Source organism: Myotis nattereri (assembly GCF_964212035.1).
Source record: "Myotis nattereri genome assembly, chromosome: 9".
Classification (NCBI taxonomy): Eukaryota; Metazoa; Chordata; class Mammalia; order Chiroptera; family Vespertilionidae; genus Myotis; species Myotis nattereri.
Window position 1 is genome coordinate 4,209,418 of NC_138084.1, and position 22,004 is coordinate 4,231,421.

The 22,004-nt window shown below is 64.9% G+C and overlaps 1 protein-coding gene and 1 long non-coding RNA gene across 5 annotated transcripts in view; one reads left to right on the forward strand and one right to left on the reverse strand.

Moving 5' to 3' along the window:
• The window catches only part of MACROD1 (mono-ADP ribosylhydrolase 1), a 128,544-nt gene that overhangs the window by 20,851 nt on the left and 85,689 nt on the right, over nt 1–22,004 (reverse strand). The gene's annotated exons all lie outside the window — the stretch shown is intronic.
• LOC308525132 lies at nt 5,098–9,353 on the forward strand. Its single transcript, XR_013996452.1, has 4 exons — nt 5,098–5,675; nt 6,257–6,392; nt 7,929–8,064; nt 8,821–9,353. It is a non-coding gene; the product is annotated as an uncharacterized lncRNA (long non-coding RNA).

Genomic DNA, 22,004 nt, shown 5'->3' on the forward strand with positions numbered 1-22,004 from the left:
GGAGCACCCAGGGAGGCGGGGACACGCGGGGGCCGCTGCCAGAGAGGGGACTCAGTGACCTGAGGAAAGCGCTGAGCCGGTCACTGGGCCAGGGAGGGCCTGCACGCGGGCACAGTGGTGACAGCAGTGACTTTGAGCCCACACAGTCCCTCTGTGTGTTTCTGGGGGCCGCTGCTGACACATGCCCGCCACCGCTGCTCCTCCAAACACCTTGTCCCGGCCCCACACGCCGGGGAGGCCGCCCACCAGCGGCCTGGCTGCTGTCCTCCATCCTCCTTTGCGAGACCAGATCTCAGCTTTCTGTCATTTGACCAGTCGGCATCCTGTGCCCACTGGGCCAGGCTCTGGGACACAGCGGGCAAGGCCCTGCAGCACAGAGCTCACCGGCCAGGGCGGGTTGGGAAACAATAGAAGGAGAATAAACTGAATAAAGAGAATCAGTCAGCACCAGAGGCTGGGAAGGGAGTAAAAGGGAGAGGAGAGCGGCAGACGGGCGGTGGGGCTGATCTAGAAGGATCAAGGGACTGCTGCCTGGAGGGAGCCAGCCTGTGCAAAGGCCCTGGGGCAGGAGTGGGCCTGGCGGGTTTGAGGTACATCCAGGAGGGGGTGAGTAGGAAAGAAGGTCAGAGGGCAATGGGGGCAGGAGGGGGACCCGCTAGCTACTGCACTGTCCAGGGGATCCCTTCCCCAACCTCCCTGAGGGGGAGCCTCTTTGGCACCCCCCCCCCCCCACTGCCTAGGTGTCCTGACTGCAGCTGCCAGTTCTGGCCTGCTTCCCCCCGGGCTGGGCCCCACTGCTCACCTGTACCCCAGAGCCTGGCACAGTGCCTGGTACCTACGAGGTGATGACTGCTGACCGGCAGCCCAGCTCCACAGGCAGGTTTAGGGGCGTGGGCTTTGTTCTTGGGAAGTCAGTGCGTTGCCCCCCAGGCCAGTGGCGGGTACTTGTGTTACTGAGGGTGATCGTCTAAAACATGTTTTAGATGAGAAACGCTGCACCGAGTGAATGAAACGTAAAATGTGCTGAACTTTTGAAGATAAAACAAGAGGCTTCAAAGGCATCTCACGCTGCGGGCAGTTACCCTGTGTGACGAGCTCTGCCCCTCAGGCCAAGGTCACTGTCCGCTGAGGTGGGGCTGCCCGTGAAAGTGTGAGGGTCGCTGCCCAGTTCCCAGGTTCGGGGGAGCTCACGGGGGAGGGGGGCAAGGGGCTCCCATCTGTGGGCACCGACCACAGGCTTTCACACGGCACCGCTGCTGCCCATCTGATCGCGTCCTATTACAGATGGGGAAATTGAGGCCCAGAGAGGCGAAGGGACGTGCCCAAGGCCACGGAGCTTAGTGGGAGGGGCCGGTGTCTGTGCTTGGCCAGGCCTGGTCCTGAAACGCCAGCTGTGAACTTGAATTTGAGCCAGTGGCTCTGCCTCCTGGGGCCTCAGTCTCCTCATCTGTGGGGTGGGTAGGTCAGTTAACTGACGTCCTCGGGGGGCATGGGTGGTAACGTTCAAAATGCCCGTAAAACTGTGATGGCCCCATAGGGTGTCCCAGCAGCAATGGGGTCCCCTAACAAGAGCAGCTTCTTACTGAGTTTGGTCACCAGCTCCCTAGGGAGAGCCATGGGGACTTTGCTGAACGTGCAGCTCCATTCTACAGAAGGGGAAACGGAGGCTCAGGTAAGTGCCTGGCCCGAGGCCACACAGGTTGGGGTGGTGGAGACAGGGTTCGAAGCCTGCGGGTCTGGCCTGGAACCCGGGACACTAAGCATCCTGCTCAGACTTGGCTTGTTTGCCTCCAGGACTGAGCCCCTCACCCGCTCTGCTCTGAGCAAAGCCCTGCGATCCTCAAAGCTGTTGGGAGCTGTACCCAGCGGGGCCCCCACTTCTAGGACGCCCCTCTCACTGGCCCTGTGCCAGGCCTGACTCCTCTGCCTCCCCCGAACCTTCACTCCTGCCCTACCCCCGGGTTTGCCCAGGCGTCCACCCCAGGCCTCTCCCTACAAAAGCCAGCCAGGCAGCCGTTTCAGCTCAAAGCCTGCGAGTGGGTGGCGGTTCCTGCGGGCCTGGGCCTCTCCCTTGCCCGCTCCTGCCTGGGTGCCTTGGACTCGGCCCCTAGAGACCCAGCCTCCCAGCCAGTGGCCCCCAAGCTGGACCCCAAGCCCCTCAACACCCGCTCTCCAAGCCCCATCACAGTCACCGTCCACAAGGAATTCATGGGTAATCTACATCAACACAACACACAGGGGCAAAAAGCAAAAGAAAAGGAGTCACCCTTCCCTCATCACTCAGATCCCAGGAGCCCCTGTTCACTTCCCTGTCGGACCTTTTAGACTTTAAATAAAAACCAAACATAGTTAATAACACATTTATCAAGCCAGTTCTCTGCGCCAGGCACTGGGCCAGGGCTTTGAGATGGAGTCTCTCATTTCATAGTCCCTCCCCTGAGGGCCTAGTGAGGGTGAGATTATCCCCCCACTTTACAGATGAGGAAACAGAGGCTCAGAGAGGCCGAGGGACTTGCCCCAGGTCGCGCAGCTGGGCTGGGAAGTGGGGGAGCCAGAGTTCGAGTCAGGCAGTCCGACCTCTAAGGGACCAGGGCGGGCTGCGGGCTGCAGCGCTGCGGGTGCAGACCAAGCAGACCCAGCCCGGGCTGCCCGGGCCTCCCCTCCCCCAGGAGCCGGGGGCAGGCGCTCAGCGTCCCGCCATTAGCATAACCATGAGAGGAGCATCCCTGAAACCCAATTACCAGGAGATGGCTTGGGCCCCAGCCAGCCGGGTGCAGGCTCCATCTGCGCAGGAATGAGGGGCGGGAGCCCAAGGGGGAGTGGATGGCTGGCTGAGGGAAATGTCCTGAGGGGAGGGGCTGGACAAGGCCCTGGGCCAGGCTGGGGGGGGGGGGGAGTCGGTGTGGGGGTCACCCCTCTGATCAGTGCTGCCGGACAAGCCAACTACCCCCAAGGACAAGCCACAGGCTCTTCCACCCCCAGCTGGCTGGGTGACCCCGGGCAGCTCCTCGCCTTCTCTGAGCTTCATTTTAAAACCGGGAGCTGATTGAACAGAAAACAAACCGAGGGTTTGGAGGAGGAAAGAGGACCCCCCAACAGCCAGGCAGGCGGGGCCTCCACTTCCCACTTCCCCCGAGTGTCTCCTCTCTCCTGGGCTACCCCTCCTCTGCCCCGCACCCTCACGCATCCTCTCAGCAACCTTTCCTATTGATTTCTCACACACACACACACACACACACACACACACACACACGGCCCCTTGACCTACCACCAGCCCAACAAATACACCATCACGGAAGAGTTGAAGCCCCCCCAATGCAGAGGAACCCCTGCCCCCCCCCGCATTCAGGTGCACGTTCCTGACGGTTCTGCTGTGCATGACATTGGCGAGGCCGGCATGTCTCCGTTTCATATAAAGCGGGGCCCCTGGGGGCGACCGCATGCCCCCGCCACGCTGGGGAGGGGACCCCGTCGGCCCGTGCTGCTCTAGTCGGTCTGTTTTCACTGCCGCGTAATACTCCAGGCGGGGACGCCCCGCACGCATCCATCTGCTCTCCCACAGACCAGCCGGCCGCGTGCCAGTTTTGTCTCTGGCAAGCGCAGCTGCAGTGGCATCTTGCACACATGCGCGGGGAATTCTGTCGGGCGTACACCTGGGAGTGGGGCTGCTGGGCGGTGGGATATGCTCATCTTTTACTTCACTAGTTTCTGCCAAATTGCTCTCCAAAGTGGTTGTTCCGATGATCGCTTTAAAATATAAATTAAGTCATGTCACTTCCCTGCTTAAAAATCTCAAATAGCTTCCGATTACATTAGAATAAAATCCATATTCCCCTCCATGAATGCCTGGCTACATCCCACACTCTGCTCCTCCCCCCCGCCGCCCCCCTGCCCCGAGTTTTCTTGCCTTCTTTCTCTTCCTCCAATAGGTCTTGCTCTTTCATGCCCCAGGGCCTTTGCACATTCTGCTCCCTCTGCCTGACACACTCTCCCTGCAGCTTTTCCCAGACAGGCTCCTTCTTATCCTTCAGGTCTCAATGAAAAGTCACCTCCTCCGAGAGGCCCCTCTTGACCACCCAGCCGAATGCCTCCTGTTCCTCTTATCGCACTGGACTTTCTGCTGGAGCCCTCACCATGGTCCTGAACGACTCATCCTCAGGCTCGTTGGCTGATGTGCTCCCAGCATGGCAGCCTGTGGGAGCCGACCTAGTCGTCTTTGGTCATTCTTGTACCCAGAGGCCAACACGGGTCGGCACTGAGGAGCTGCTCATGGTGCCATTCATCCATTCAGCAGACATTGATTTGGGCCCGTCTGGTCGCATGTCTGGGGGGTGTGTGAGCTGTGTGGGTCAGGGAGGGTGAGCTGTAGCGGAGGCCTGAGGGGGCCAGGGCAGGTGTGGGAGCAGCAGGGTGGGGCTTGCACTTTAGAAACACGCTCTCTGAGCTGAGGGGGAGGGAACTGCAGGGGGTGGGCCTGGGGCAGGGGCTGGGGGTAAGTGGTGGCCCAGGGTTGACGGAGGGCCAGGAAGAGAGGCAGTGCTGCACCCACAGGGACCAATTAGAGGAGCGTGGGCGACGGTTGGATCAGGCCTGGGACCGGCTTCCGATGTGGCCCAATCAGGTCGATGGAAGGAGCACTTTGCGTGTGAGCTCCCCTCCTTCCTCCACTGCAGGGAGCTGGGGGCACTTCCTGATGCAGACACCCAGTGGCTCCCCCTGGATCCCGGAGGCGCCCTTGACCTGGCCCCGACCCTCAGGCTCAGATGGGAAGTTGAGGCCGGAGGACAGGATCACCCCTGTTGGGGCAGGGAGTGCTGCCTGGAGACCAAACAGGCCCGCCTTCTTCTCTTCGGGACAGAAGGAAGGGCGAACCCTTGCTGCCCGGGGAGTTCGGGGAGGCCCCCGGGAGGACTTCCTCGGACGCTGCCCACCCCCAGCCTGGCCAGCCTGCCTCCTCGGCCGCCTGTGACCGCTGGGGGCTCCCGCACCTGACTGGGACTCTCAGGACCAAAGACTTGGGGGCGGGCGGGGGTGGGGGGGAGGGGGAGAGGGGGCTCATTTGAGGTCCCTCAGCCGGGAAGAGGCGGAGCAGGTTAATCCTTCGGTGGGAGCAGAGCCCCTCAGAAGGGCCAGGGGAGGTGGGTGAGGAGTCCCAGCTCCCGCCCTTCCCTGGCCCTGGGGTCTGGGAGCCGGGGCACCCCAGCCCTGTAGGCTCAGGGCAGCCATCCTACCCGCTTCCAGGCCCCAGCCCGGCTGCTGCCCTGACTGCCTCAGGTGCCCCCTGGGCTGGGTGCCCCCTGGGCTAGGTGCTCTCCTCTCAGTCTTTCCAACCTCCCAGCTGGGGCTCTGCTGTGCGGAGGGGGGTGGAGGTGGGAGGAGGAGGGGGAGGGAGGGGAGAGGAGGCAGCAGTAGCAGCCATTGGTATGCAAGGCCCTGCCTCAGCCCCTCCAAGGCCCAGCCTTTCTGCTCAGCTCTTTAAGAATCCCTCCTAGGCAGCCACAGCGAGCAGCTTGGTGGTTGCTGGGCAACACCCCCCCCCCATCCCATTGGCACCCTCTCCCCCTCCTCCTCCCCCTCCTCCTCCCCCTCCCCCTCTCCTGTGCCTCCTCTCGGCCCAGTCTCAGCAGTGCACGTAGCTGAGAACCCGCCAGGCCTGGCTGCACCTGTGCCAGCAGGTGAGGGGCCTTGCGTGACCCGCCCAAGCCCAGCCCCGGGCCACGGCTCTGTGCCACCAGGACTTGAGGAGGGAGACCCCGGGCTCAGGACACCCCATCTGTAGACCCCTTGCCACCCGTCTTCAGTGGCTTCAGCCGCCCTGAGGGGAAGGAGCTGCTGGGGGAAGGGCAGAGAGGACCCAGGAGCTGAGTCGACCCAGCGCTGGGCTGCGCCTGCGGATTTGTGCTGGGAGAAGACCCCTCCTTTCTGCAGGCCGCACGCTCCCCACCCTCCCTGCGCCCTTCCTTCTGTCTTGCCTCCCTGTCTGGCCAGGAACCTGGGTGGGTTCTGAGCCCCTGATAAAAAGGTCTGCAGGGGTCAGAAGAGGCTCCGTGATGGGTGGTGGGGTGTCACTGGAGGCCCAGACCCAGCAGCCGTCTCTGAGGCCCCAATCTCAGAACCCGGGCATCTTCCACCCCACCTTCCTCAGCCCTGCCCTCCCCTCCTCCCTGCTGGGCAGTCTCGGGGACCCTGCCCTGCGGCTCCCCAACATCTTGGGCATGTGCCCTCTCTTTGTCCTCCCAACTTCCTTCCTGATCAGGCTTGCAGGTCTGGCCTCCCCTCTGCTTCCATCTCCACCACCCTCTGCCCGGAGCCGCTCACCGCCCACCCCTCCGCCTGGCCTGCCCCCTGTGCACAGTTCACACCTCTGTTCCTGAACTTGGGATGTGTACCAGGTGAGTGATAGCCAGTCCCCAGAGAAAGCATCAGCTCTGCTGGGAATAATGGCCCGGGAGCGAGTGGGTGAGGGGAGTGTGAGAGGCAGCCCCGGGTCTGGCAGAGATGGGGGGGGGGCGGTGATGTCATTTGTGGGGAGAAGAGGCGTTTCCCAACAGACAGGAGGGCCCATCAGAGACAAGTCTCTGTCCCGCCAGGGAGGGGGCTGGCTCGGAACCCTGGCCCCCGGGGGCACAGTCCTGCCTCTGCCCAGGCCCAGGTTGGACCTCTCTGGCTTCACTCCCCGTGTCACCACACACACCCCGGACCACGCCCTGCCCTGCCCTGCCCGGGCCGGAACACCATCTTAGGGCAGTTCCAGTTGGGAGCAGCTGTCACCGCGAAGGCAGGGCTGTCCTCTCCAACGCCCAGCAGGGCCTGACTGCTCTGGCCACACACGGGCCTATGGCAGGTGCTGGGGACACGAAGGGACCCAGGGGCCCTGGCTGTGCCCTCGAGGTGCTGGGAGAGATGGACGCCAACAAAACACGGGCTCTGTCAGTTCCCGTCTTCGCCAGTTTTCCGTACCTCAGGGGTGGGGTGCGGGGGAGAACGTGCCAGCCACGCCCGCTCTCAGCGATGCGAAAGCGTCGTCCAGTGGGTGGAAAAGGTAGCCCACAAGTCACATGTGATCACAGACTGAGCGGAGAGCTGCCGAGGAGAGGCCTGAGGGAGCAGAGAGCAAGGGGGCCTCCTTGGGAAAGTGGGGTTCAGGGAGGACAGGATGGTTAAGCCCGGGACTGAGGGGTGAGCAGGAGTTGGCTGGGCCTCTTGGCGGAGGGAAGCGGGACCCCTGTGTCGGTGCCCGGGGCAGGAGTGTGCCCAGAGGCCGGTGGCAGGGAGCACTGCGGCTGAAGCAGGAGTGCTCCCTCCCTGGCCAGCAGCTTCCCCAGGCCCACGGCCCAGGCCAACCCTTCTGTGGTCCCACTGCCCCCAGCTCAGGAGTCGCTGGCTTCATCCCGCCTGGCTGTGGTCCCTGCTGTGTCCACTCCCTTCTCTGGGCATCTTCCTGGGCTGGGGGTCTAGTTCCCTGCTCCCCCAGAGATTTGCGCTGGGGTCCACCCGCAGCTCCTGCACCCTGACCCTTGCTCTGGGAGGAGCCCCGCCTCTGGGTGCAGGATGGAAAGGGTCAGTCAGGTGGGGTGGGGGAAGCTGCTTGGATGGACCTCCTGGTGAGGGCTGGTATGCCTGACAGGCGTGCCCAGCAGGTGTGCACAGCCAGCCTGCCCACAGGCCACATGCCATGGTTCATGGACACCTCCCTGGGGGCCCCAGGGCGTCCCCGGGGCCACGGTCTGGGAGCCAGGCGGACCAGGTATTCAGTGACTGGGGTTCTCTGGGGGCCCCCTCAGGTATCCCCAGACCCAGGGGACCCTGGGATCTTGGAGGGCAGAGATGAGGTGCTCCTGCCCCCCGCCCCCCAGCACAGGCCCACCCAGGGCCACCACCTTGGTTGACAACAATCTACTAACGGTGAGCCGTGTTGTCCCTTACAGCACTTCACAGTGCACTTGCCTCTTGGAACCTCAGGGACTGTCACACCAGCCCCAGGATGTCTGCGAGGCCCATGGAGATAAGAAAATTGAGGAGCAGCAAGGCTAGAGGCTAGGACAGTGCCGGGGTCCCCAGCGGGTAAGTGGGGAGGTGGCGAGCAGAATCCAGGCCGGGGGCCTGCAGAGAGGGTAGGCAGATGGGGAAGCGGGTGCTGGGGGCAGGGCCCGGGTGACCTTGGCTGTCGGTGGTAGGGCTGGCCACGCCTAGCTGCTGGGCACCGCCGGGTGACAGCTGCCCCGGGAGCAGGGGAGCCGGGCTGGTCCAGCCCCGGTCGAAGCCACACGTGGCCCCCGGTGACTGCCGCCTGGGCTGAGAGCACCTTGAGTGCCCAGCTCGAAGCCGGAGGCGAGCTCAGGTCCTGGCCCAGGGCCCCACCAACCTCCCTGCTTCCTGGTGCACACGGGCGCTCAGCAAGTGCTTGTTGGATGAACAAGTAACTTTCTGAGTCTCATAGCTGAAGGTGCCCCGGCTGTGCTTACACTCCCTCCCTGGCACCCTGTCCTTCCGGAGAAAGGCCAGACTCACCAGGCTTGTTCAAGGCCCTGCACACCTGGCCTGGCTGCTGCCAGTCCCCTCATCTTCACCCCCCCATCCCCCAAACTCCTTCTCTCCAAACCACGGGTTCTGTCAGTCACAGCGCATTCCCCGTGACCCTCCAAGACCTGGCTCAGGAGCCCCCTCTGTGGGAAGCTGGCCCTGGTGCCTGGGGGTGAAGAGGTCGGTTTCAGCGCGCCCCAGCTGTCTGGGTGCCCAGGCCCCTCGCTGGATTTCCTGCTTTGCCAGGACTGGACGGAGCGGGCCCTGATTCACTTTTGGTCTGTGGTGTCCCCCAAGGTGCTCAGACACAGCGGACCTCCACAAATGCTCTGTGAACTGGGCACAGCCGCCCGGCACAGCTGAGCGAGTTACGGTGCATCGGCTCGAGAGAATATCATGCGGCCATTAAGAACACGATTCGGAAGATGATATCTGGGTATTGAAGAGCCCCCGCTAGAGCTACATGCACACCCTCCGTTCCACCTCGGGCGGAGTGCGCCCTGGGCCGGCCCTGCGCTTGGGACGTGGGCGGCAGGGATGGAAAGGATGCAGTTGGACGAGGAGGAAGACACGCACATAATTCCTGAGCAACATGCCAGGGGCCACGAAGGAGGGACGACGGAGCCTGAGGGCCCCGCGTCCATCTGGGGGTCTGGGCAGGCGGAACGGAAAGCACAGCTCTGTGAAAATTACAGCTGACAGCGCAGGACAAGCCTGGAAGGGCGCAGGGCAACAAGGGCTGTTGACGCCACAGGGCAGCGGCATTGTGGGTGATTTTTCTTTCCTTTCTTATTGGTATAATGTTTGGGCAATAAATAAAAATTGGGAGGAAAAAATGGCTGTTTGGTGAATTGAGTAGAAATCAGGAGCAGAAAGGGAAGGAAGGGGAGGTAAATGGGAAGGGAGAGGTGAGGAAGGAGTGAGAACAGAGGTGACAGCCACAGGCACGGAAGGCCTCACTGTGCCCCAGGGCTGGGGGCAGGAGGGGTGGGGAAGTACAGGGGTGAGGGGGGCAGTATCTCTCCCTCCAGGGACCTGAGAGTCCCCTCCCACAGGGCAGGGATGGCTTGGCCAGGCCCTGGAGGACAGCAGAGAGCAGCGTGTGCTGGGCCCCTGGCAGCCCCTGACACAGGCCTGGGGTGGTTCTGGGGAGAGGGGTCCCAGCCAGATTGTGGGGAGTCTGGGTGTTGACCTGCAAGCAGTGGGGCCAGGGGAAGGGGGAGCTCTAGGCAGAGGCAGGGACTCAACTCCAGGGAAAAGGAGGGCAGGATGGGATTTCCGGGCTCAGGCTCAACAAAGAGCCCCCTAGTGTCCCAGAGATTGTCAGGAGCACGCACGCTCCTGGCTAAGGGGAGGGATGTTTGGCCCACCCCCAACTCCAGACCCCACACAACAGGTGCAGACATTTCCCCAGTCCCTAATGTGTGCCCAGCTCTGCCCCAGCCACCTCCTGGTCAGGTCTCCTTCAACCTTCACATCAACCCTCCGAGGCAGGTGGCTCATGCTCCCATTTCTCAACAGAGGACGCCGAGGCTTGGAGAGGTTAGGTAACGCTCAAGGTCACAATCGGCTTTGGGGGGGTGGGTGCGGGGCTGGGATCTGACCTGGCAGGGCCGTTTAGGCAGCTGGGGGGCGGTGGGGCGGGGGGAGGGCACCGCACAGGGAGGCCTGGGCGCTTAGAGCCAGTGCAGGTGAGGGGTCCGCGTGGGGAAGAGCGCCAGGCAGGGAGGAAGGGGTAACCCTCGCGGGTACGTTAGTGAATGAATGCATGGGTGGACGGATGAATGAATGAATGGCTAGATGGCTGGAAGGTGAATGAATGAGTGGGTGCAGAGAGGAGGGTGTGAGGGCAGGCTGTGAGCGCGAGAGCCCCTTTCTGCCCCCCCCCCCGCCCCCGCGCTGGAGGCTGGCTCTGGGAACCTCCCTCCTCGCCCCGGGGGCCGGCTCCCCAACCTCCTCCTCCCGCCTCCCAGCCATTTTCGCCGGAGGGCAGGGGTAGGAGGCCGCGGAGGCCGGTTCTCGCGGGCTGGGCCCGAGTCCCCGCGCGGCCGCGCAGCCTCCCGCGCCGGGTCCCGCCGGCCAGTGCGCAGCGCGGCGCCCCCGCCCCCGTCGCCTCCTCCCCGCCTTCCCCGCCCCCCGCACCGCTTCCTCCCCTCCCTCCCCTCCCTCCCGGCTCCGCGCCTGCACGCACGGCCCCCGCCGCCGCCGCCGCCGCCGCGAGGGGAGAGGCGGCCGCCCAGCCTGGTTCCCCGCGCCCTGCTCGCCGCCGCCGCTCGCGCAGGCACCGCTGCCGGCCCTCACCCCGCCGAGCGCACCCGCCCGGGCGCCCGCCCCCGCCCCGGGCGCATCCCCGCGCACAGCCCCGCCGCTCCCCGGGCGCCCGAGCCGGGCAGATGCGCCGCTGCGCGCCCCTCGCCCCGGGCCCGACGCCGCGCTCCGCTCGCCGGGGGCTCCTCTCCCGGGCTCCGCGGGCGCCTGCCCGCTCCGGGTCCCTCCCGCTCCTTGGAATAACCCCTGAGGCTCCAGCCGTCGCCGCAAAGTTTCCCGAGGAGACCCGCCTCCCCGGCCGCTGCGCAGGTAAGGAAGGATCCGCGGGGCGGGGGCCGGGGCCGCGAGCGGGACGGGGCGCGGGGCCGGTGGGGCGGGGGCTGGGAGTGCGCGGGGCGCCGCGGGGGCGGGCTGCCCGGTTTGGACCCGGCGCCGGGGGGGGGGGGCCGCGCCGCCTTTGGGATTTGGGGCGGGGGTCGCCGAGTCGACAGCCGAGCGCCGGCGGAGCTGGCCCCGCCGCGGGGAGGTGCGGGTGCGCGGTCGGCGGCTCCACTCTCCAGAGCTGAGGTTGGAAAGGGCGGGGGCCCGGACGGAACCCCAGCCCGAGCCCCTCGCTGCGCCCCCGGGGGGCGGCCCGGCCCGCCGTGGGGTGCCAGGTTGGGCTGGTTGGTTACAGTTCCGGCCTCGCACCCAGATACCAGAGGGTTTGGGGAGCCTGGAGAGAGGCAGCCGGCCGGCCCAGGCGCGGCGTTCCGGTCCCCACCAACTGCGTGAGTCACGGCTGGAACGAGGTTTTATTTTTAAAACGACTTCAAGGGGGGCATAAGCAGCTCCAACTTCCCTCCCGTGCGCGCCGTGGACTGTGGCCTGTGCGGCCGGGGTGCACCTGGGCTGGAGCCGTGGGACTGATGTGCTTGCGTCCCAGGGCAGCGAGCCCCCCACCCGAGCCCGAGGCCAGGCACACGCCCCTCCTCCGGGGACTAGAGGCCGAGGGAAGGAGGCTGGAGAGCCGCCCCCAGCTGCAGGGAGCCTGGCTGATCGGAGGTCTCCGTGGAGAAAGTTCCTGAGGAGCTGGAGGCATCGGGAGCGGCCCCAGGCGTCCAGGTGCCCTGAGGGCTGCAAGGCTCCGGTGTGTGGTTTTGAGATAATACAGCCCAGCTGGGTGGGATGCGCCAGGCCCCTGCAGCCCCAGAGCCCTGATAGGAATAAAGGCCTGGCTGGGGGCAGAGGGGGGACGCTGAGTCCAGCCCTGCCCCACCCTGGACCTGAGCCCTCAGGGAGGATGGAGACCCCCCCTGCTGGCCGCACCCCAGGGGGCTCAGGAGTTGCCCCAGGGGGCTCAGGAGTTGGCCTGTGTGGGGGCACCAAGCTGTCAGGGTGCTGGATTCCACTGGCACAGGGAAGTGGGCGGGGGCATGCCCCTCTCTGCCCAGCCGTGTGGGGAAGGTGGCCACGCTCAGGGGCTCCAGGCTCAGGTTTCTGGAGTGAAAGCCAAGTGCATCTCTCCCTGCCAGCCCCCGGAGAGGAGAGGCGCAAACATCACCTGTCAGCTGGTGCCGCTCCGGCTCCCTCCGTGGGTGACTGCTCAGGACTTCCTCGGGTTTAAAATGGAAATGGCCTGAGCTGCCAGGGCCCGTGCCCGGGAGGGTGCTGCCCAGCAGGGTGGGCAGCGAGGGGGCTCTGCGGGGCTCTTCAGCCACATCCCCACTGAAGGGCCAGCCACGGGCAGGTCTGAGAGCAGGAGAGAGGAGGGCACGGGTGTGTGGGGGGCTGTGGATGGGCCCAGCCCTGTGACCTCACACGGGCAGTGACCGGACGACCGCGCGCCTCTATAAGAACCCTCCCCAGCGTGCGTTGAAGCCAGGCACGCCCGGGACTGCCGCCGCCTGCAGGACAGCGTGCCCTCGCTCCACCCTTCCTGGGTCCAAGTCCCTCCACCTCCCCGAGCCTCAGTTTCCCTTGTTGGTGAAATGGAGTTGCCGGTATCCACCTCCTGAGGCTGTATGTGGAGGGGGCGGGGTCAGGACTGCAGTATAACGCGGGGTGAGGTGGACAGATGCCCCCTCCTGGCTGAAGGGGTCCCGGAGGACAGGGGTTGGGGGGGGGGTCAGAATCCTGACGTGACGCTGGCCACTAGCAGTGGCGCCCTCCCTCGCGGCACCTCCTCGCGCCTCCCGGGAGCCTCCTAGTGAAAGCCCCTGGGAGCCCCCGGCTTGTTTGTGAGGAGGCGGTGGGCGGGGTGCTGCCACCCATCCAGTCACCTGCTGCCAGGGCTCCATGGGGAGGCCGTTAGCCGGAAAGACCTAGCTCTGCAAACAGGCCTGGTGGCTGAGCTGGGTCACTACTGGGCGACCCCAGGTCTGCTACCTCTGGGGACCCCGCTTCCTGGCCTGCACAGGGGGATGTTGTGGCCGTGAGGATGCGTGGGCACCCGAGTACGGGAGGGCAGGGTGCGAAAGATGGGCAGGTGGTGTCTGTGCTCGCTCCCAAGTCAGCTGAGCGACGGATCGGAACTCCAGGTGGCCCTGAGATGGTGGGTGTCGAGGGAGAGAGAGGCAGGCTGGGACCCGCAGACCGGCCGCCGAGGCCCAGTGTGGTGGCCGATGTCAAGAGCAGCTGGCCTGGTGCAGGGGAGGTTGAGGCCCCGGGGCCTGGTGGGCACAGCCCCCTCTGCGCAGTCAGGTGGGACAGAGGCGGGGAGGCAGGGAGCTGGGTGCGGCATGCTTGGCAGGCTCCGGGCCTCAGGGGCAGCTTGTCTCAGCCCGGGGAGGGGCAGATGAGATGGCTGAGGAGTGGCGGTGAGCAGGGAAAGGCCTGTCCTGCAGTTTGGTGGCCCCACTGTGTGTCTCTGGAAGTTGAGGACCTGCTGGCAGTTGCCTCCCCAGCTGGCCAGGCTGCCCTGGAGTCAGGGCTGAGAAAGGCCTGATCTCTGAGATGGGCCTGCCTGGGGCTGTTGGGGGGGGGGTCTGGCCTCAGGGTGCTAGGACCTGTGGTTCCTGGGGAGGGTGTCTCTGCCTGGCCTGCTGGCTTTGAATGAACGGATCTCATGGGGCTTCGACATCTTTATCCATAAAGTGGGGTAGTGCCCACCTTGGGGGTACCCACTAGGAGATGATGCCTAGGAAGATCTAGCAGAGTTTCTGCCTGGCAGTGTGGGCTGCCTTTGGTCCCCACCCCTGGCTCATGCTGGCCTTGGAGTGGCAGGAAGGACTGACTCGGCCCCCACCCGTCACCAAAGCCCAGGGGGATGGCACCCGCCTGTTGGCCCAGACCTGGCCCCAGTGATGGTGGGAATGTGCAGGAGTGAGGCATCGTCAACAGGCGGGGGTGGGGGCAACTCATGGGATGGGCCGTAAGTGTCTGGACAGGGAAGGGCTTGAGGGGTGGGCGTGGCCGTGGCCGGAGGTTCTCAGTGCTGGTAGAGGGGTGGGTGGGGGTGGCCCCAGGGTGCTCACCATCAGGAGAGGCTGCCAGGGCTCTGGGAGGGTGGGGCTGGCTCAGGCCTAAGGCCTGCGTGCTGCCCTGGATGCACAATCCTCTGTGTGGGTTTTGGGGGGTCCTCTTCCCAGAACCTGGGTTCTTTTCCTCGAGACAAAGTTCAGGCCTGCTCCTGTTTGTGCCAGGGCGCAAGGCACCTGCATTCTGTCCTCGAGGCTGGAGTGAGGGGCGTGGACCGATGGCTGGAGGGGGGTGGGGTAAGCATGACCCCAGGGTGCCCTGACCGTGCCCCCCCTTCCCTGCTGGCCTGCATTCTTTGAGGGCAGCGGGGGGTGTGGGGGGCGGCTGGAGGACGGGCCTGTTCCACAGGCTGTGCCCGCTGCTGTGCCTGTTTACGCCGCGGCGGCCCCCAGCCGGGCCCTCCCCGGGGTCAGCAGCTCTGCAGATGATGTCAGCATCTGGGGCCTCAGCTCACCTTGTGGGAGGTGTTTGCTGGATTTGCTGCAGCCCCGGGTTTTACCCCCCCGCACTGTGTGCTGCCCCACACCCCGCAGGGCCAGGGCCAGCGAGTGTGGGAGAAGGGGCAAGTGGGGGTGGGAGGTTGGAGACAGGCATTACTTCGGCTGGGAGGGTGGCCCACAGGCGCCCTGCTCAGCACCCCTGGCTCCCTGGCTCTTCTATCGTTCCCTCCCTCCCTTCTGCCCTCCTTTCCTGCTCATTCATTCATTCGTCCGTCCGTCCATCCATTCGCTCGTGAGATGGGTGTTGCGTGTGGGCTGCGGGGCCAGGCTCGGTGCCGGGCTCTGGGAGGAAAGGGGGAGACAAAGCAGCCTTACGTCTTGCCCTCAGGGAGCGTTCAGTGGGAATGGGGGTCAGGCAGCAATCGGATACCCCTTCCCACGATGGAGCCTTGGGCTCTGAAGGTGGGAAGACAGCCTGTGAGTTTGGGCGACGGGGGAGCCTGCTGGGCGCTGGGGTCAGGCAAGGGGGTGCTTGAGCCAAGACGTGAAGCTGGGGCAGGAGATGGCGAAAGAAGGGACAGAGTCGGGGCCTGGCGGACAGAACCAGGAGGGGCTGCCTGCGGACCCTTGGCGGGTGTGAGAGGCAGGTCTGCTCAGAGCTGGTGGTCTGTCTCCTTGGGTCTCTGCTGGCCAGTCCACCTCCTTCTCTGGACCCTGGGCCTGCCTCGCGCACCATCTGCCCCGTCCTCCCGGTGACCCTTCAAAGGGTGCGGGGCTCCCCTGTTCCTGAGACCTGTGTACCCACTGCGTGGACAGGCTGAGCCAGCACTGGAAGGGCCAGGAGTGAGAGTATTTGGGTGGCTGGTGACGGGGGCAGCCGCAGAAACCCTCTCCTGGCTCCCGCTGTCCCCAGTGCGGAGACTGGGCACTGGACAGAGAGGGTGGTGCTGGGAAAAGAAGGGAGCGGAGACACCTGGACCCAGCTGTATGGGGCCCAGCTAACCACTAGGGGACACTGCCTCCCAGGCAGAGCGCAGGACCCAGGCATCCGGCCGCCGGGCAGGTGCTGCCGGCTGTGCTCAGGAGGCAGCCTGGCAGGGAGGCAGCGGCAGGGCTGGGCTGTGGACGGCTTTGTGCTTAATTAAAACCGGGATTAAGACGGGGTCGCTGAGGCGCTGGTCCCGCTGCTCTGCCTGCTCTGACCCTGAGGAGCAGCTCTGGAGCCGCCTCCTCGCTCCCCTTCCCTCCTTCTGCCTGGATTCATCCTTGGCACCAGATTACAACAGATTTAGCAAACGAGAGAGAGAGAGAGAGAGAGAGAGAGAGAGAGAGAGAGAGAGAGAAGGGGGCTGACTTTGGAGAGGAGGTGGCATTTATCTACACAAGCAAATTGCTTTTGTCGATTTGTCCCCTGCCGCCCTCCACTCCTCACCCCCTGCAAGGCCTGGGAAATGCCTGGGAAAGGTCCTGCGGTGCCGCTGGGCACGGGCACGGGACGGGCTTTGCCAGGGCTGCCTGGTGGAGGGAGAAGAGGAAGAGCTGAGTTTTCAGGGTCCGGGGGGCACCCAGGGCCGCTCGGGGTGGGGGTGGGGAACCCCTAGCTGGTCCTGAGTGGGGGCAGGGCTGGTAACGGGTCAGAGGCTCCGCCGAGGGCAGAGGCCCATCTGTCTTATCCCCGGAGCTTCCCCGGGGCCTGGGGTGGGGCCGGCACCCGCAGGTGCTCCCCCCTTCTCCCCTCCTCTCCTCTCAGGAAGGAAGGGTGAAGCCACAACTGAACAATCGCTCAGGAGCGGGCGCGGGCGGCCATGGCTGGGACTCCTGGGGATGAAGTCGGATGGACTGAGCTGCCCTCCAGGGACACGCCCCCCTGCGCTCTGGACGGCCCTGCCCAGCAGCCGCCTGCTGGCTCTTCTGGGGTGACCTTGATTCACAACATGCCCCTCGGTAGGCAGACTTGAGGGGCTGCTTCTGGCTCAGGAAATCTGGCTGCTTGGACTCCCAGGGTCCCGGGAGTTTGCCGTGGCCCCGAGGGGCCGTCCCGTTAGAGCACAGGGTGGGCGGGGTCAGCGCGGGCCACAGTGGGGGGTAGATTCACTCTCTCGGAGAAGCTGCCGGAGCAGGGCCAGGTCAGGACAGGACACAGGTGCCTCGTGCTGACACCCCTCACACACTCACATGCACTTTCGCACACACTGGCTCACTCCTAACCCTTCCAGTGTGCATTCCGCCCCTCCAGACGGAGCCATTGCCTGCTCGCTCTCCCTAGGCCCGGCTCTGGGGAGGGGGTGGTACGAGGAGTGAGAAGCCCCCTTCCCAAGCCCTGGACCAGTCCAGGGAGCCTGGCCGTGGTCAACTCTGCAGCCTAACCTCTGACCCCAGAGAGGGAGCTGAGCAGCCAGCTGGGCACTCAGCAGGCCACCTGCCTGGAGCCAGCAGAGGGGGGGCTGCCATGGAACAGAGTGGGGGCTTTGGGGGCCCTCACGGAGGCTGCACCCCACACCGAGTGCCCACCTGTCCCAGGGAGACAGACCATACCCCCTGCCCCCCAGTCACAGCGGGGCTCTCTGTGCCTCGGTTTCCCCACTACTACCTTGGCCCACCAGGCCCTAAGGGCCCAGCAGCACCGTGGCTCTGGGACTCAGAGCCTGAGTGTCCCCCAGGATTGGGCTGTCGAGAGGCTGAGCTCCTGTCCCCCCCGCACTGGGCTGAGGGTGCCAGTCTGGGTGGCGGGCATGGCATTTCTCTCCAGGCCCAGATGCTGCCGTGACGTCAGCAGGTGGCCCAGCTGGGCCTGGCTGCCCGCCGGTGCCCCCAGCAGAGCTCGGGCAGCCGAGGGCCCAGGAGGGCGCGAGCAGCCTGCGGTCATGGCGCAATCTCCATTAGGCCGCGAGCGAGCGGCTGCAGCCTGGGATCCTATTAAAAGCTTTTTCATTGTTCCCTGCGATGTGCTCCCCTCCGCCGGGACCTGGGCACGTTGATAATTTATTTGCGGAGGGAAAGGGGCGAAGAGTGCAGGGGAGGGAAATGCCATTCTGTCCTCGGCTCCTGCGGCAGCGGGCCCTTCCCGGGGCGGTGTGAGTGGGGCACAGCATCCCCCAGGTCAGGAGGTGGGGGGCAAGGCTCTGTGAGGGGCAGCTGGGGCGGCCATGGCCAGGGAGGAGGGGATTGGGAGGTGAAGACTGCGCCCTCCAGGGGCTCGAGGGTGGCGGGGGCCCTGACACTCAGAGGCCCCAGACCCAGACCTGCAGCTAAGGGCCTCCTGGAGCTCCGCTTAGCCGACCCTGTGTGGGCTGAGGTGGGGGCGTGGCTCTTGCTGCCTTGACCCTGGTGGGTGGGTGGGGGGGCGGTGGCCACCTCCCTGGGTCCTGAGGGTGCAGAGTTGAGAGTTGGCTCCTGGGGTCTCGGATGGGAGGGGAAACGGTTGCTGGGTGGGCTGACAGAGGGCCCACTCCCCACAGTGGTCAGCTCTGAGGCTATTCAGGCCCCCGGGCCCCTGGACGCTGTAAAACAGGAAGAGCCCCAGCCTCTGGGGGAGGGAGGAATTCAGAGCTAACCACAGTGTTAGCCCCGTTTACCGGGGTCTCCCCGTGAGCTTCACGGACACGTCTTGTTTATGCTCACGGCATCTGCGTTGGCGCAACCTTATCACGGCCCTTTACACACAAGGAAACAGGCCCAGTCACCCAGCCTCCAGGTGGCAGGGGTGGGGTTCGAATCCCAGCCTCTCAGCACAGTTACTGACTCCTGTGGGGGCCCACAGAGACCTGGCTCCCCCTTCATCCCCAGGCGGGAACGGGGACACAGCCCCCCCACCCCCCGCCTGACGTCACAGTGGCGCTGTGGGGCACGGCCTTCGTCACCGCCTGCGCAGATGGGAAATGGGCTCAGAGAGCTGAGGTCATTTGCACGGAGGTGGGACAGAGCAGGGTGTAAACCCGGGCTGGCTCTGGGCTCTCGAAGTGTCGCCTGTGCTGGGTGCCCGGCTGCCCCGCGGGGTGGGGCTCCAGGTGTGTCGGGCAGCCCCAGGCGGTGCCGGTTTGGGACCAGGGCCCCGCAGAGGGTCAGGCCGGCTGCTCTGATTGGCCTGAGTCCCCCTCACGCACACCCCTGGCTGGGCCGTCTTTAAGCTGCGGTGATGCCACGCGGACGGCACCCATGCCCACCCCTCCAGCACAGGTACTGCCAGACATTTAGAGAATTTACGTTTCATCAAGTCACGCACTGACTCTGAGACCATCAGTGGCTCCCTATTTCTTGAGAATCGAGTCCAAGACCCTTGGCCTGGCATTTCAGACCTTCCCAGCCGGCCCCTGCCCGCCCCGCAGCCTGTCCTCCTGTCCCTCCTCCGTGAGGCCTGTGGGTGACACAGCTCACACCTCTGAGCCTTCGACCGTGCTGGTCCTTGTGCCCAGAAGGCCACCCTCCCTCCTCGTCAGGCGAGCGCCACCTCCCGTGCCAAGCCCTCCCTGACCAAGGAGGAACCAGCCCTTCCTGCCTCCTGCCTCCCGCTCCCTGGCGCTTGGCAGGCCTCTCATTTGACAGGTGACATGTGACCGCGTAGGTGGCTGCAGTTACATCTGCCCCACCTCCACCCGCCTTTCCCCCTCCTTCTTCCCGCCCCGGCCCTGCGAGATGCTGCTTAACCGCGGAGTGGAATCTGGGACTCATTCATCCGACCGAGGCCCCCTGAGCCTGAAGCGCGTTGATAAATAGCTTCCTCCTTGCAGCAGCCCTGGGAGTGGGTGGCGTTGGCCCATTTCATGCAGGAAAAGGGGAGACCCAGGCCGTTCAGTCCGAGGCGGGGCTAGGGATGAAGCTGGGCCCCAGGCAGGAGCAGCGATGGGTTGGTGATCACCTGGCATTCCCTGGGCCCTTCTGCCTGCCTGGCACTGAGTGGAGCATTAAATGCGGGTCTCATTTGATTCTCACAGTTGCCCAGGGAGGATTGTCCTTGGTGGATCCATTTTACAGAGGAGGAAACCGGGGCTGAGAGAGGGAAGAAGGCAGAGCCCAGCCCTGTGGCTTCCTGAGAGCCGTAGGCAGGGGAGAGGGGCTGTCCCTGGGGCCTATGTGCCAGGGCCTGGAGCTGTTCCTTAGAGTCGGGGTAGGGCAGGCCCCGCCCCCCGAAGCTCCCCCCGAGGCCCTGCCTGGCTCCAGGCCCGCAGCCTGGCCTGGCTGGGCATCCTCTGGGTGAGAGGAGACAGGAGATGGTGCGCCCCGCAGCAGATCGGGCGTGGGCCCTGCCCCCATGGCAGCTGCCTGCCCGGCCCTGTGGCCTCACAAACAGACAGGGCTTGTGAGAGCCGGGGGCCTCCGAGGAGAGCCTGGCTCCTGGGGCAGCTGCTCAAAGGCTTCTTTGTGGCAGGACCTTCCGTGGGCAGCTGCCCCGACGTAGGCGGAGACAGAGCCCAGCCTTTGTGCCGTAGCGCTGCCCCCGCCCTGACCCGGGCTCGGCCGTGGGAGGCTGGGGCCTCCGTGGGGAGGGGCTGCCTTGGACCCCGGGATGGCCTGGGATGGGTGTGGTCTGTGTGGCCAGGCCTAGGCCCCCCACCAGCTCACAGACAGCGACGGAGGGCGCGGTCCCTGGCCTGACACTGGCTAGGGGAGGGGGTGTGGAAGCCAGAGCATTAATTAATAATAATAATAGCAATAGCACAGCAATAAGTGTCTGCTGCCATTTGAGGAACTCCTGCCGTCTGTCTGCTGATAGGCATCTGTGCGTATCATCTCGGGGATCCCTCTGAGCAGCTCTACGGATTGCGCAGTTGTTGCCCCGTTTTATTATCTTTTTTTAAAAAAAATATATTTTATTGATTTTTTACAGAGAGGACGGAAGAGGGATAGAGAGTTAGAAACATCAATGAGAGAGAAACATGGATCAGCTGCCTCCCGCACACCCCCCACTGGGGATGTGCCCGCAACCCAGGTACATGCCCTTGACCGGAATCGAACCTGGGACCCTTCAGTCCGCAGGCCGACGCTCTATCCACTGAGCCAAACCGGTTACGGCTGTTGCCCCATTTTAAAGATGCGGAAACTGAGGCTCTGTGAAGTTAAGACCTTCCCCCATATCCTTAAGGGGTTTGCTGGGTCTCTCTCAAGAGCTCCAGAACTTAAAAAAAATCCTCACCTGAGGATGTGTTTAGAGAGAGGAAGGGGGGGAGGAGAAAGAGAGAGAGAGAGAGAGAGAGAGAGAGAGAGAGAGACAGCATCGGTTGCCTCCTGGACACGCCTGATCAGGGGCCTAACCTACCTGGAGCGTGCGGGGCTCCAGGTGGCTCAGCCCCGCCCTGCACCTGAGGATTCTAATGGGGGAGAGACAGCCAGGCTCGTAGGGCCCAGCAGCCCGCACACGCCTGTTGGGGTGGGAGTGAGGGCAGGGTCCCAGGCGGCTCTGACTCAGAGGGAAGCAGAGGCCGACTGGCCTTTGCCCCGGTGTCCGAGCCGGGCCTCCTGGGCTCCAGCCTGGTTCTTGCCCCCCCTCCAAGGCCTTCTCATTGTGGGCGGCCTGGCCTCCCCCTCGGTCCCCATGCCTAACGCTTCTCACTCAGCATTGCCAGGGCCCGGTTGGATGTCCCCACCATGCGCTCCAGCGGTTTGGTCCCAGGTACTGTGCCCACCCCCTGGGGTGGGGGTTGACGTCGTGGATGCCACCCTCAGAGTACAGCTCCAGAGCCCCTGGCCACTCACCGAGCCCCCCCAGCCTCAGTTTCCTCATCTGTAACACGGGGCCAGGGCGCCAAGACGGGACGATGTGGGCAGGAGAGGGGCGGTCCCTCCGGGGGAGTCGCTCTGGGAAGATACCAGCAGTGGCAGCCCTCTGGATGCCCGGTGGGCGCCTGGGTGGTGCATGGTCCGCAGACCAGGCAGGAGCTGCGGCGGAGGCAGGGGGCCCTGGCGGCTTGGACTGGCACCTCCTGTGGTGAGAGTCATGCGGCAGCCCCTGCTCCCCAGGGCCTGGCACTGATGGAGTCTCCTCATTACAGGGCAGGGGGCACCTGCGTGGAACCCGCTCTGGCTCCCAGGCGGGCAGCAGAGCTGACGGCCGAGCAGGCTCACAGCTGCTTGCGCGGAAACTAAATGTGTCGGGTCTGACAGACGGCCACACGCCCGCACTAATGCAATTCCGGCGTGGGAGAGGCCTGGGCCCAGACAGCACTCCCTCTGAGCTCAGGGTCCCTGTGAGCCTTGTTACAGTGCACGGGGGCAGCAGGCTGAGGCTGGCGTCTCCCCGTAGCCAAGTCCAGCAGACGGGCAGGGCTGGGGCTCGGACTCTCAGCGTTTCCTCCCACCCTCACGAACCCTAATTCATCC